The 14,583-nt window shown below is 41.9% G+C and overlaps 1 protein-coding gene across 3 annotated transcripts in view; it reads right to left on the reverse strand.

Annotated features, from left to right (window-relative positions):
- Nucleotides 1–14,583, reverse strand: part of trak2 (trafficking protein, kinesin binding 2) — a 76,179-nt gene that overhangs the window by 48,416 nt on the left and 13,180 nt on the right. The window lies entirely within an intron of this gene.

The raw sequence follows: 14,583 nt of genomic DNA on the forward strand, positions 1-14,583 counted from the left end.
CATATTTAAACTGAACATGAATTCTAACTCCAATTGGGTCTCATGTTGTATCAACACCAAGCACTGTGCAACACTTTGACATCCATGAACATGCACCCTTGTAGTTTCAAACAAAACAATGATTTTTTAAAAAATGTACATTTTTGTACCGCAATCAGAAATTTAAGAGTGTCTCTGTAATGATATCTATCGGCACATTCGGAGCAAATTCCCCATAAAACATTTCACCTTTTGGCCAGCATTTTGTTCTGTGTGCTAAGCATTTAGAGTATATTCAATGCATGTTCACTAGTAGTTATTCAAATATTTCACAGACCTTCAGTTCTAGGAATTCATTCCACACAGTGGTATTTGAAATATTGATTTCATCCCACACATCCCCATTTATCCACCTTCCCACTCCCCCTTCTCTTGGCCTGCTTCAACTAACTTCCCCTTGCACCAGGTCTTCAGGCCAGTATAGAGTTGTACTACTACAAGTGACACAAAGCAATCTACTACTGACTTGAGAAGATACACTAACCTAAACTTTAGGTGTCAGCCCTACTCGATGGCAGCACTCACGCATTGGAGTCAGAAAGTAACAGGTTCAAGTCACTCTCCAGGGGCTTCAGCACCTTATCCAGGCTGACTCTTCCATGCAGTACTGAGAGCGTGCTGCACTGCTAGAGGTGCTGCCATAAGACCACAAGACACAGGAGCAGAAATTAGGCCATTCGGCCCATCGAGTCTGCTCCGCCATTCAATCATGGCTGATAAGTTTCTCAACCCCATTCTCCCGCCTTCTCCCCATAACCTTTGATCTCCTTACCGATCAAAAACCTATCTATCTCGGTCTTAAATACACTCAATGACCTGGCCTCCACAGCCTTCTGTGGCAATGAATTTCATTGAGTCATCACTCTCTGGCTAAAGAAGTTTCTCCTCATCTCTGTTCTAAAAGGTCTTCCCTTTACTCTGAGGCTGTGCCCTTGGGTCCTAGTCTCTCTTACTAATGGAAACATCTTCCCCACGTCCACTCTATCCAGGCCTTTCAGTATTCTGTAAATTTCAATCAGATCCCCCCTCATCCTTCTAAACTCCATCGAGTATAGACCCAGAGTCCTCAAACGTTCCTCATATGTTAAGCCTTTCATTCCTGGGATCGTTCTCGTGAACCTCCTCTGGACCCTCTCCTTTCAGATGAGGTGCTCCCCTCAGGTGGAAAGTGCCAGGCAAGGACCATCTCTAACAAGAGAGAATCTAACCATTGACCCTTGACATTCAACGGCATTACCATGCTGATTATCCCATCAGGAGTTACCATTGACCAGAAACTGAACTGGACTAACCATATAAATACTGTAACTACAAATGCAGGTCAGAAGCTGGAGATTCTGCAGCGAGTAACTCACCACCTGCCTCCTCAAAGCCTGTCCACCATCTACAAGGCACAAGTCAGGAGCGTGATGGAATACTCTCCACTTGCCTGGACGATTGCAACTCCAACAACACTCAAGAAGCTTGACATCATCCAGGACAAAGCAGCCGACTTGATTGGTACCCCATCCACCACCTTAAATATTCACTCCCTCCATTACCGACGCACAGTGGCAGCATTGTGTACCGCCTCCAAAATGCACTGGAGCAACTCACCAAGGGTCCTTTGACAGTAACTTCCAAACCCACAACCTCTACCATCTAGAAGGACAAGAGCAGCAGATGTATGGGAACACCACTACCTGTAATTTCACCTCCAAGCCACACACTATTCGGACTTGGAACTATATCACCGTTCCTTCACTGTCGCTGGCTCAAAACCCTGGAATTCCTTTCCCAACAGCACTGTGGGTGCACCTACAGCACATGGACTGCAGCGGTTCAAGGCGGCAGCTCACCACCACCTTCTCAAGGGCAACTGGAGATGGGCAATAAATGCTGGCCTTTCTACCGATTCCCACATCCTGTGAAAGAATTTTTAAAAAATGCCATAGCACTCTTCTGAAGTCTCCCTGATGACCTGGCCAATATTTGTCCGTCAAACAGTATCACTAATAAAAACGCTGAACGGACATTCAAAAAAAAACAGAAGTACTAAGAGGAATAGGCTAATAGGCTATCCACACCTTGACAAAAACAGAATTACCTGGAAAAACTCAGCAGATCTGGCAGCATCGGCGGAGAAGAAAAGAGTTGACGTTTCAAGTCCTCATGACCCTGAGTGACTCATGACTTTCATGACTCGAAATGTCAACTCTTTTCTTCTCCGCCGATGCTGCCAGACCTGCTGAGTTTTTCCAGGTAATTCTGTTTTTGTTTTGGATTTCCAGCATCCGCAGTTTTTTGTTTTTATATCCACACCTTGAGCCTACTCACAGCTACCCCACTTTCCTGCCCCATCCACATATTTCTCGATTCCCTGAGTGCCCCAAAAATCTATCGATCTCAGCTTTGAATCTACTCAGCAGCTGAGCAGCCACATCTCTCTGGTGTAGAGAATTCCAAAGGTTTACAACCATCTGAGCGAAGAAATTTCTCCTGCTTCTCAGTCCTAAATGGCTGATCCCTTATCCTGTGACCCGTGGCCTCTGGTTCTGTACTCTCTAGGCAAGGGAAACATTGTCTCAGCATTAACTCTGTCAATCCCCTTATGAATTTTATACATTTCACCCCTCATTTTTTAAAGTCTAGAGAGCATAAACCCACTCTCCTCAGGTAGAAGATAGAACAGCCATGGGAACATAATCAAGCAAGCACAAAAATCACACCAGGCAGTGGAACTTACACAATCAAAACACACAAGATAGAGTAGGAAGAATGAAAGGTAGAAATAGAGATAAGGGAAGCCATACCAATTACAATTACTTTTACAAAGAATCAAAGGGAAGGGAAAATTTAAGGAAAGAATGAAAATAAAAGTGGCAAAAAATCCAAAGAAAAAAAAATCAGAGAAGCAGAATGATAAACAGCTTTTAACCAATTTTTGCACCATTTTTATAGGGGAAATAGTTACTCTGTCAGTGGATTCACCAGGGCATTTTGCTGGAATTACATGAAATTCCGATAGTTCGCTCAGTACAGGAAGCAGTTTGAATTTTAGAAAACAAAGGAGACAAGTGGGAATGAGAAAATACAAAATCAGCAAAACAGGCTCAGACAATGACAGATACATCTGTACAAAGGGAGAGAGAGGGGGAAGGAAAGGGTTTTAAATCTATAGGGGTAGATATAAAATAAAGTGAGTCTCTATCTGTTTAACACTTACCATTCTCCTTCTTCAGTTATTAGTTTCTGCTACAAAGTACACCCTGTGGTCTTGAAAATCCCCACTGACCCAATAATTTGTAATAGAACAGAGGCTACGAGCACTGTGACATTCATCAGTGTAATACTTGCTGGGCAGTTGCTCAGCAAGATGTTGACCTGAATGATTCAGCAACATTTTCATTATGAGTGAGTAAAGAGGATGACTGAGATTAACCAGCGCAACGCACAATCTGCCAGCATGTATCGGACAAAGATCCAAGCTCCAAGCAAACAAGTTTTTCCAATTGTAAATTCAATTTAGAAAATAGTTCCAAGTGATCGCCGCAGCATTACTCAAGGTTACATCTTGCCAAAATCCAGGAGTAGATTTTTTTTTTGCCCAGAATGACTTAACCCTTGAAAGATAGTGAGTACAGTTTTAGGTACTTCACCCTGTTCATCTTGAACTAAGACAAGCCCAACTCAACTAAATTAAATGAGTTAAAAACAAAAAACTACTGCGGATGCTGGAAATCCAAAACAAAAACAGAATTACCTGGAAAAACTCAGCAGGTCTGGCAGCATCGGTGGAGAAGAAAAGAGTCGACGTTTCGAGTCCTCACGACCCTTCAACAGAACAGATCTGTTGAAGTTCAGTTCTGTTGAAGGGTCGTGAGGACTCGAAACGTTGACTCTTTTCTTCTCCACCGATGCCGCCAGACCTGCTAAATTAAATGAGTGTCAACCTTTATTCAAAGAGCAGCAATGGGTTTGCCAGGGGTTAAGATGAACTAGGTCAGCAACCCAAAACTGTATGCGCTTCCACTGAAACTCAACATAAGCTTGCAATCATCTGGGAACTGAGCAGGCCCAGCAACAGTAAAGAAATGACAATGTAGTTCCAAGTCAGGATGGTGAGAGAATTGGAGGGGAACTTGCAACTGCTGGTGTTTCCTCACACTTGCCCTACTAGGTGGTAGAGGTTATGAGTTGGGAAAATGCTATTGAAGCAGCCTTGGTGAGCTCTTGCAGTGCATCTTGTAGATGGCACACACTACAGCCATGCTGAGTTGGTGCTGGAGACAAGAAACAGATGAACTTTATTACAGAGTGCTTTTCAGATGCTACATGCTTGAACAGGATCCTCCACAGGTAGCCCCACCCCCCGGATTACCCATGCATAGGGCTCATTGGTAGGAGCCTCCAAGATCACATGACGCCTGATAAACAGTAGGAGAGGCTATATCTTCAGTTCAACATTTCCTCCCCCTTTAGTTTTTTTTTAGTTTCTATTTACAGAAAACATTTGAATATCCAACAGTGTATACATATGTACAACTCAGGTGCTAAAAGATCAAGTATCTGAGGTGCTTTCCTTATTCTGTTAGAGTGGCGCAGCTCTACCAATTCAGGTTCTCCCACAGGATCGGCATGATCATGAACTGCAGTACCAGATACATCATTAAAAAGTGGCAGTTCTGGGTTTGGCGACTTTACAGAGACATTTGGCATGTCTATTCTAGGTCGGTCTGTCACCTCAGGGCTTGGTGCTTCGACGTTAATCAAAGGTGGAATAGTAGGTTGTTGGAATGACTCTCTATCCCGAAGATGGTCCATGTGTTTTCAAACAACTCTGTGTTCCACTTCCACCTGGAAGGATAAGGGACCAATTACTGAGACAATGGTTCCAGGAACCCAGCAAGGTCCACTTCTAAAACTGCACACAAATACTCTGTCTCCTACAGTGAATCTGTGAGCTTTGCTATGGGTATTATGATTCAATTTTTGAAAACGCTGAATCCTCTCTACCTACCCCTCTAAGTTTGGAAACAGCAGGCTTAAGCTTGTACGAAGGTGGCGTTTCATCGATAATTCAGAAGGTGTTGAACCCATGGTCGAATGAGGCATTGTGCGATAACTGAGAAGAAAATGGGAAAGTCGAAGTTATAGAGTACCTTCGGATCTCTTCATTCCAGATTTGAAAGTTTGCACAGCTCTCTCAGCTAAACCATTTGATGAGGGATGGTAAGGGGCTGTTTTAATATGCTTGATTCCATTTAAATTCATGAATCTTAAAACTGTATTGGTAAAGACTGTACCATTATCAGAAATTATGATTTCCAGTAGGCCATATATACTAAAACTATGATGTTGCTTTTCGATAGTTGTGCTCGATGTTGGTGATCTGATGTCGTAGACATCCATCCATTGAGAATGTGCATCTACGATCAATAAAAATATGGTACCTAAGAATGATCCTATATAATCTCTAACCCAGGGTCGACCAGGCCACTCCCACACGGATGCAGTGGAACTGAAACAGGCAACTTCTGTTGTTGCTGGCACTGGAGACAGTGCTTGACTATGCTTTCAGTGTCACTGTCTATGCCTGGCCACCAGACATAGCTTCACGCAAGCATTTTCATCTTCGATATGCCTGGATGCACACTGTGAAGCTCTGTCAAGAGTGGTTCTCTTCCTTGAGAAGGGGCGGCAACTCTTGATCCCCACAACAAAATTCCATCTTGACAGTTTAACTGTTTTTTGGGCATGGAGTGGTCTCACCTCTTCAGATACAGGTATTGCAGGGATGGTCCAATTCACAAGGTCACTGACTTTCGACAAAATTGAATCTCTGTTTATCCAATTTCTAATTTGCTTCACACACACAGGTGAAGAATCCCAGAAATTCAGTACAAGCACAACTTCTTGTGGCACTGGAGCATGTGCAATGCTACCTGGTAATGGGAGACAATTGAGTGCGTCCGCATTTGCAATATGTAAGCCAGGACGGTGCATAAAGACGTACTCATACGCAGATAATATCAAACCCCAACGTTGTATTCTTGCTGATGCTATTGGCAGAATGGTCTTATCCTCACTGGATAAACCCAATAATGGTTTATGGTCCGACACAATGGTGAAATATCGCCCATGCAAGTACTGGTGGAATTTCTTCACTCCGAGCACCACTGATAAACCTTCCTTTTCTAGCTGGGAATAATCCTTCTCGGCTGTGGAGAGGGTTCTCGAGACATAGCCAATTGGCTTTTCTGATCTGATTTCTGTCTGTCCTTTTTCTGTTTGCTGCAGAGTTTTGCCTCGTCCTTCATTTCGATTTCACATTCAGCCAAGTTTCTCTCTGGTGAAGTCTTAACTTGGTTCAGTTCAGTAGTTGAGCTACCCATGGCTTCATTATCCACTTGCATCTTGGAAAGTTCTACAACTTTTACTCCTAATGCCTCTTCTGTTTCATTCAGCTGATTCTTCAGCTCTTCAGTCTTTTTCTTTTATTTCTTGACTTCTTCCCGGAAAATTGAACATTGTTGAGTGTTCTCTGCCATCTGTTTCTTCAGTTTGTTCAAAGTGGCACTAAATTCAATTTTTTTCTCTTCATGATTTTCCAGAGGAACTAACTCTGACCTGAGGGATCCTTGCAGCACGTGAAGGTCCTTCAATTCTCCTAACTCATCCCGAAATACACTGTGGTATTTCCTTAGCAATTCAGGAACTCCTCCTGTTCTCAGGTGGAATATCTCAGACCAGTCAATTTTGATTTTCTGTAACCAGTCTTGGCCCAGAAGACTAGATCCTTCTCCTGTCACTGTTATCACTGGAAGTTGAGCTGTCCATTGCCTATAAGGTACTGATACTGTGATGGTGCCCTTAACCTGTATAGATTCTCCAGTGTATGTCTTCAGTTTAGCGGTTGTCCGCTTCAGATTCAGTGGCCGGGTAACCTTCATTTAGGTATTTAAATGGATACGAGGCTCCTGTACCAACCTCAATTATTAGTGGCTTTCCATTAACTTGGATTGTGACAGTGATAGGTTCGGGGATGCGCTTAAGACTCTTGCTGGAGGTGGTCACTGCCTGGCACTTGTGGCACAGGTATTATTTATTAGCACAAGCCTGAATGTTGCCCAGGTCTTGTAGCTTGTAGGGACATTATATGAGGAGTTGCAAATGGAAGCGAATATTGTGCAATCTGCAAACATCCATCATTGATGCAGGGAAGGTCATTGATGAGGCAGCTAAAGATGGTTGGGCCTAGGACACTATCCTGAGGAACTTCTGCATTGGTGTCAATTACAACACCTGGCCTAGCATCATTAATGTAAATAATAGAGAAAATCTACTTGAAGAAATCTGAAGCGCACTGTGGAATTATGCCCACCACACATTAGGAATTGTTAACAGTTGCACCATACAGCAACTATCAGCAAATCTGGCATCACTGTCAAATTCAAATGTGTAATTTACTTTGGGCGCTGTTATGGTAGAATCAGTAACATTTATTGCTAATATATCAGATACAAAACAAGAGGAACTTCTTAGGCCAGAGCAAGTGCTGACAGCAGTGTGTCAGCCATCATGTTAAAGGGGGCACAGGACTTACCAACAGCAAATAGCATTTATTCAGTAAACAGAGTTTGGTTTAAAGAGTTCTGAACTGCAGCAAACTGAGTGCATGACCAAAACCACCACAGTCTTCTGATAAAAACAGGATTATCTCTCCAGCAAAATGCAGATGCGGAGGATAGTTTCGTAATATAAAGTGTGTATGCATTAATCAGTCATAAACCAGTCACTTACAGCAGTGACTGACAACCAATCATCTCCAGTTTGGCCAGGATATGCGGCGTCTTTCTTTAATATATATATATATATAGCTGCAAATTCCTGTTTGGCAACAACCTGAGCTCATTTCCTGATTTGCCTACACTACAGCAACATTACAGTACAGCAGTATGCCAGTGAGATAATCATTTCAGCTCATCAATTTGAATTAGAAAAGTGGATTGGACTGACTTAAATAAACTACAGCCCGCCTTCCCCCAAGAAAATTACAATTAATTTTAATTATGGTCTTTGAAAAACTAAGAAACAATTAAAAAGAGTTTAAGATTTATTCAGTTAGACTTTTAGAATTTCTACACGTCAAGTCATTTAACTTGTCAATCCACACGATGTTAGACACTAAAATAGGATTCCTCCCCAGCACCTGGAGAAGAAAGTTTCTAAATTCTAGGTCCTGTCAGTTAGCTAAGTGTTACCCACACTATATTATAATTCTATCATTACTGCTTGAGACAGATCCACACCTTCCAATTAAACTACAAAGAGAAATTCACTGACAAGATGGCAATTTACAATTCAAGCAACAATCCGTTTCTAGTATAGAAGACGACCATGAAGTGAAGACTTCTCCCAAGTGTCAGCCTTCACAGAGTGGTAGCATTCTCACCTCTAAGTTAGACAGCCATATGCTCAAGCTTCACTTTGTACTGAACACAGTCTAGGCTGGCACTTCACTGCACATGTACTAACCCACTCAGGTGGATCCAAAAAACGACCCCTTGGTACCATTTGAAGAGAAGCAGTGACACTTTCCTAGTGCCTGATAAACATTTATTCATCTCCTGGTCAACACCACCAACAGGTTATTGCATTTCTGTTTATGGGGCCTTGCTGCTCGCTAAATGGTTGTCACGTTTAGCTGCAATTCAGAAGCTACTTGCTCAGAACATTCTGGAAGACAAAAAAGGCTATAAAATGCGAGGTTTTTTTTTCTGTTCCTTATTCAGGACTTTCTATACCACATATCAACTACCAGTAGGCATCTGTCCAACTGGTCTGCCTGCTGTCGAAACCAAAGACATTCTTCATCCCCCACGTGTTAGACAGCTTGGAAAAGAGACAAGGCACCTACTAAAGTGAATGACAGCCTCTAACCCAGCTAATCTGACCTCATCTCGTGCAAAAACGTAATTACAGTAAAACTAGTTAGATATTTGCATGTTGAAAAACAGTCATGTTAACATTAGATGTTGCTGCAAGAGACCTTCACAAACTATGTAAAAGTGAAGCAAATGTGTAATGTGTCCCGATGCATTGAAGTTTCATTAGATCCATTGTCCTCAAACACTCAATGACACTGGTCCAGTAATAAACTCTGCTCCTGATTTTGTGCACTGTTTCTGGGTGTAACAATGTCAGCTGAATCCCTAAGAACTTGATTTTTCCCCCAAATGTTTTTCCCTGGTCTTCCAGGGGTACCAGCCTTAGTGAACTTGGCAGGTTACTTCGGTGTTGTCATCTTCAGCACAAGCTCCAAATGTCAGGGCCTGGTGGCACAGGGCCACATGAGCACTTTCTAACAAAGGAGAAAGGGCTCAAGCTGTCCCACATGCCATACATCAGTCCTGAGGATGGGTTCAGGCCTCTGCAAATGCTGCACTAAATGGTACAAGTGAAGACAGACCCTCCCCACTCACCCTTGGGTTTGCTTCCACAAGGCAATCTTATCCTGCGACCAAGGGCACAAATTTGCATACAACCCCCAACTAGTCGCCCGTTGTCAAGCTCTGACAGGCAGGGCTTTAAAATGTGTCTGTTTTCGAGCCATTGTAACATCATTTTGAAAACCCGCAGCAACACTCTCCATTATTCTATTTGGATAAACACACATTGCTTTTACAATCTAGAGTGAGATCTCAACAAAATTCTCGCCACAATTAAGAAAGAAAAATATTTGGTCACAATCAGTTTGTGCATCTATCCCATATGGGGCAATCGCATCAGTTCACTTTCTTCATCTAAACAATTAGGAATTTCAAAATAGAAGGATTCCGTTAGCTCCACTGGAAGAGGCAAAAAAAAATCTAACCAGGTTTGTTGGCACACATGGTGGGCACCCTCCATCAGAATACCTTGCTCTCGGGATGGGTTGCACCGGTGCTAACAGCTTCTCAGGCTGTTCAGTTCTGAGTCACTTTGTCATCCTCTCCTGTTTCCTCGTCAGATCTCCCCTTCACCACCACCTCATCTACTCTCACGTCCTGTGTCTTTCAAAGGGTCTTCAATTACTTTTAGCATGCTTCTTTATATCTTCTTGGTAAGTGGCTGAAGTGATATTAACATCGCCTGCTTTCCTTTTCAGCACTTTCCAAATCACTCTCCCTGTTGTGTATGTGTGCATTCCCTCCACCTTCACTCCTGTTCATTTTTAAATGCTGTTTTTTTTTGTAGTTCTGAGAAGTCTTGCACTTAAAATGCCAACTTGTTCCCTCCACAGGTGGTGACTGAATTGCTGGAATTTTTTCAGCATTTTCTGCTTCCAAAGTTTCATTACCCTTTGCTTCAATTGCACTCATAAGTAACAAATGGTAGAACTTCTGAGGCAGTTTGTGGGGGTGAAAATGGGCACAAGAATACTCAATTTTTAATGAAGAGGGGGAAATTGTGATATTCCTAGAGTTATACAAAGAGTGCTGGCTGTTGCAGGCTGGAGTGAATTAGTTGGGGGAGGAGTTAGGCATACTTGGGAACAGTGGGTTTTGTTTTGTAGCTTGAAGCTCATTTATTACAAACCCATTTACATCAGCTTAGAACGATCAGCCCCCTTCTGCGCTCTTTCAGCTCATCGAGTCTGTGCTGGCTTTTTGAAAGGGTTATCGAATTAATCCCATCGCCCACTCTTTCCCAATGCCCTGAAAATTACCATTTTATGTATATATTCAATTGAAAGTAATGCACTGGGACCTTTTTTGTCCACCTGAACAGGCAGATGGGACTTGATTTTTTTTTTTATTCATTCACAGGATGCGGGCATCGCTGGCTAGGCCAGCATTTATTGCCCTTGAGAAGGGGGTGGTGAACCATTTTCTTGAACTGCTGCAGTCCATGTTGTAAGTACACCCACAGTGCTGTTAGGGAAGGAATTCCAGGAGACATCCTGGATGAGATATTGAGAATATCTCAACTGAACAAATCTACTGCTGGAATGAAGGGGGACAGATGTAGAGTTACAAACGTTAAAATCTGGGCACAAGTCTTGCAGTATCTAAATCAGAACATTGCCAATATTAAAGTGATTTACAGAATCACAGAATTTGTTATAAAACATTCACTCAGTTCACAAGAATGACCCCCAAGCTTCCGCTGGCCTGACATTTTATTTCTTCACCTTGGTCTCACACTGACATCTCTGTCCTTGGCCTGCTGCTGTTCCAGTGAAGTACAATGCAAACTAGAGGAATAGCACCTCATTTTTTGATTAGGCATTTTCAGCCTTCTAGACTCAGCTTTGAGTTAGATAATTTCAGAACGTAATCCCATTTTGTTTCCTTTTCTTTGCATGTTTTGGTTCTTCTCTTTTTTTCACTCTTATTTTTGCTTTCAAACAGCAGCACATATGCTCTAGGCAGAAGTGCTGTTTCTTTTCTTGCCCCATCTCCCTTTCCTTTGACCCTGTAAGACTAACTCTTCTGTCATTCAATCTCTCATCTTCCACCCTATCATTGTCCTTTTTGTCCTTGTCCCACTCACTCTATTCAAAACTTATTACATCTTTAACTTTTCCCAATTCTGATGAAAGGTCCTAGACCTGAAACGTTAACTCTTTCTCTCTCTACAGATGCTGCCCAACTGCAGAGTATTTCCAGCATTTTTATTTTCTATTAGGAGTGTCATAGGCACTATCTCTCGAATGTGACGTTAAATCAAGGCCTTGTCTACCCTCTCCGAGGATGTGCAAGATCCCACGGTACTATTTTGAAGCAGCAGCAGAGGGGTTACCGTGACGTCTTGATCAATATTTATCCCTTAACCAACGCCACTAAAACAGAAGATCTGGTAATTATCACATTGCTGTTTGTGGGAGCTTGCTTTGGGCAAATTGGCAGTGACTATACTTAAAAAAATTACTTCATCTCACATTACTATACAAATGCCAATCTTTATTTCATAGAGCTGTATGACTGGTTGCCAGAGGCAAATCCACAGTGAGAGCAAATAAATGCAAAAGTAGTGATTGAGATTCTCATACAACTTTCCTGCCCCACTGTAGGCATTGCATATGTTAGTCTGTTGAAAATCTAAATGGAAAGATTGTATTACAGCTGTTATTTAAAATAAGCCTGCTGCCCTGCCTTAGGTAAGCCAATTTTCCTTCTGCAAAGCCTAACTATTTTGCCATTTCCACAATTAATGCTAACACTTTCAATAGGCCTCAATATAGTTCAAACAAATCCTGCACTGTACACTTTCAAACTGGTGATAAAGGGGATGGGTGGCTGGCTCTGGGTTAGTACGCAATCACATTTATATCCGGTTCTCAACAGGTTTTTGTGTATTTTACCTTTCCAGAACACTATTTCATGGAATGATATGGCACAGGAGGAGGTTATTCAGCCCATTGTGCCTGCTCTTTGAAAAAGCAATCCAATTAAGGACCCACTCCCCTGTTTTTCCCCCAGAGCACTGTATATTTTGACCTGTCAAGTTTTTAACCCTTTTTGAAAGTTATTATTCAATCTGTTCCACCACCCTTTCATGCAGTACATTTTAGATCCTAACTTTCCTCCTGGCTTTTTTCCCCCCCAATTTGCTGAAACTCACGTCCTATGGTTATTGACCCTCTTGCCAGTGAAAATGGTTTCTATTCTATCTGAGTTATGTAAACCTCTCAATCTTGAGCACCTCAATTAAATCTCCCCATAACTTCCTGTGCTCCAAGAAGAACAATCCCAGCATCTACAGTCCCTTCACTTAACAAAAGCCCCTCGTCACGGGAATAAATCTAGTAAATCTCCTCTATTCTCTCCAGGGTCCTGGCAGCTTTCCTGAAGTGTGGTCCTCATAATGGACTCAATTCCCCAGCTGAGGCATAACCAGTAACTTAAGGTTTAGAAAACCTCCTTTTTTTTAAGTTCTATGCCTCTATTAATAAAGCCCAGGAACTTGTATGTTTTTATTCTAAACACTTAAACACAACTTGTTATGCCATCTTCAAAGATTTGTGTATATGAACCCCAGGTGTCTGCTCCTGCCTGGCCTTTAAAATTGTGCCACTCAGTTTAATTCCATCCCCTCCATTCTTCTTTCCAACATGTTTCATCAGGGAATGAGAATTCCTGCATGCTACAAGAAACTCTTCAAATATTACTGGGAAAGTCCACACCCAATGTTACTTCTAATTAAAGCAGTTTTAAAAAATATTTAGCATGTCACTAGTTTACATTAGCACCCAATTAGCTATGTGTTTTAGTAAAACACAGAGCTTCTGTATTTGAAAACTGGATAGGCAAATATGAACCAGGATGTTTCGAACAAAAAGGTCATTACTGAAATAGTCACATTGCGTGTAGCAGAAGCTGGCTATTGTAAACACTGACAATGGGAAGCTGGCTATTGTAAACACTGACAATGTGACATTGGTCTGTCACCAGCCTACGATGCAATGGGACAGCCCTTAATATGGTCTGCTGATCTGGGTTCTATTTCTAGTAATAAGGACGGTTGATGCCAACTGATCTTGTTCAAGCGACAAACACTGACGACTTGCTCCATGTTGAAATGGTTTGTAACTTCCCCAATGCAGCGCTTTTGTTTTATTACCTTATGCAGAGTTTCCAATGTCACACAGTTTGCGCACCCATCTGAGGTGCATAGACCATGAATAAACATAGTTCTCATGAAAGGTTTATTCAGATACAAAAGCTGGAACTAATTTGTTATTCCACTCAGTACCCAGAAGTGTCTCAGGTTATACTCGAGGTGATCTAATTTCCTCTCAAACTGCTCTATCTATGCAGTAATTGATGTTCCAACTCCATCTGATTCTTCCTCTCCTGTCCACCAACTGAAAAATCTCAGGTCTCTGCTCTGTCTCAATTTCTCCAGATCAATAACTTTCTTCGCTTGCCACCCAACCCTCATCTAGTTTCTTGCTAATGATTCCAATATACATTCATCAGCTCCCTTTGGGTAGCATGTCCTTACTGCATACAGCTTTTATTGTTCAAAGTATAATGGCTGATTTTTGAGCTCTTCCATGCCCTGCAATGGACAATGAGAATCTTGTTTTCCAATACCTTCCCCTCAAGTCCAGCCAACAGTATCCATCTTGTATCTTTGATACGTCCACTAAGTCTTTCCTCCATTGACCTTCTTGACCTTGTTATCTACCCTGATTTGCACATCATTTTCATTTCTAAAATCTGAAAAAGTTTGATTTTCTTTTTCAATCCAAACATTTGTTCTCAACAATACATACCATAAGGTCCAAATTCACTGAAGAATTTTGCTCTCGCATATAATGCTCTCATGTCAGTGGAGGTCGTAATTTCGCCTAAATCAAAGGTTCCAAAACTTAACTTATTACATACCCCATTCAAGTTGCCCACATACATCTACCAGCAATGTTAAGAACAATCGACTTTATGCAGTGGTTATATTTAAAACTGTCTCCTTTAATTCAAGATAAAATGGAGTAGTTTGGAGAAGGGGAATGTGACCTCCTATCTGCCTGGAGATAAACCCATGTGATCTGGTCAAAATTTATTGAAAGTAAGG

The sequence above is a fragment of the Cetorhinus maximus genome, chromosome 11 (genome assembly GCF_964194155.1).
Source record: "Cetorhinus maximus chromosome 11, sCetMax3.hap1.1, whole genome shotgun sequence".
NCBI lineage: Eukaryota > Metazoa > Chordata > Chondrichthyes > Lamniformes > Cetorhinidae > Cetorhinus > Cetorhinus maximus.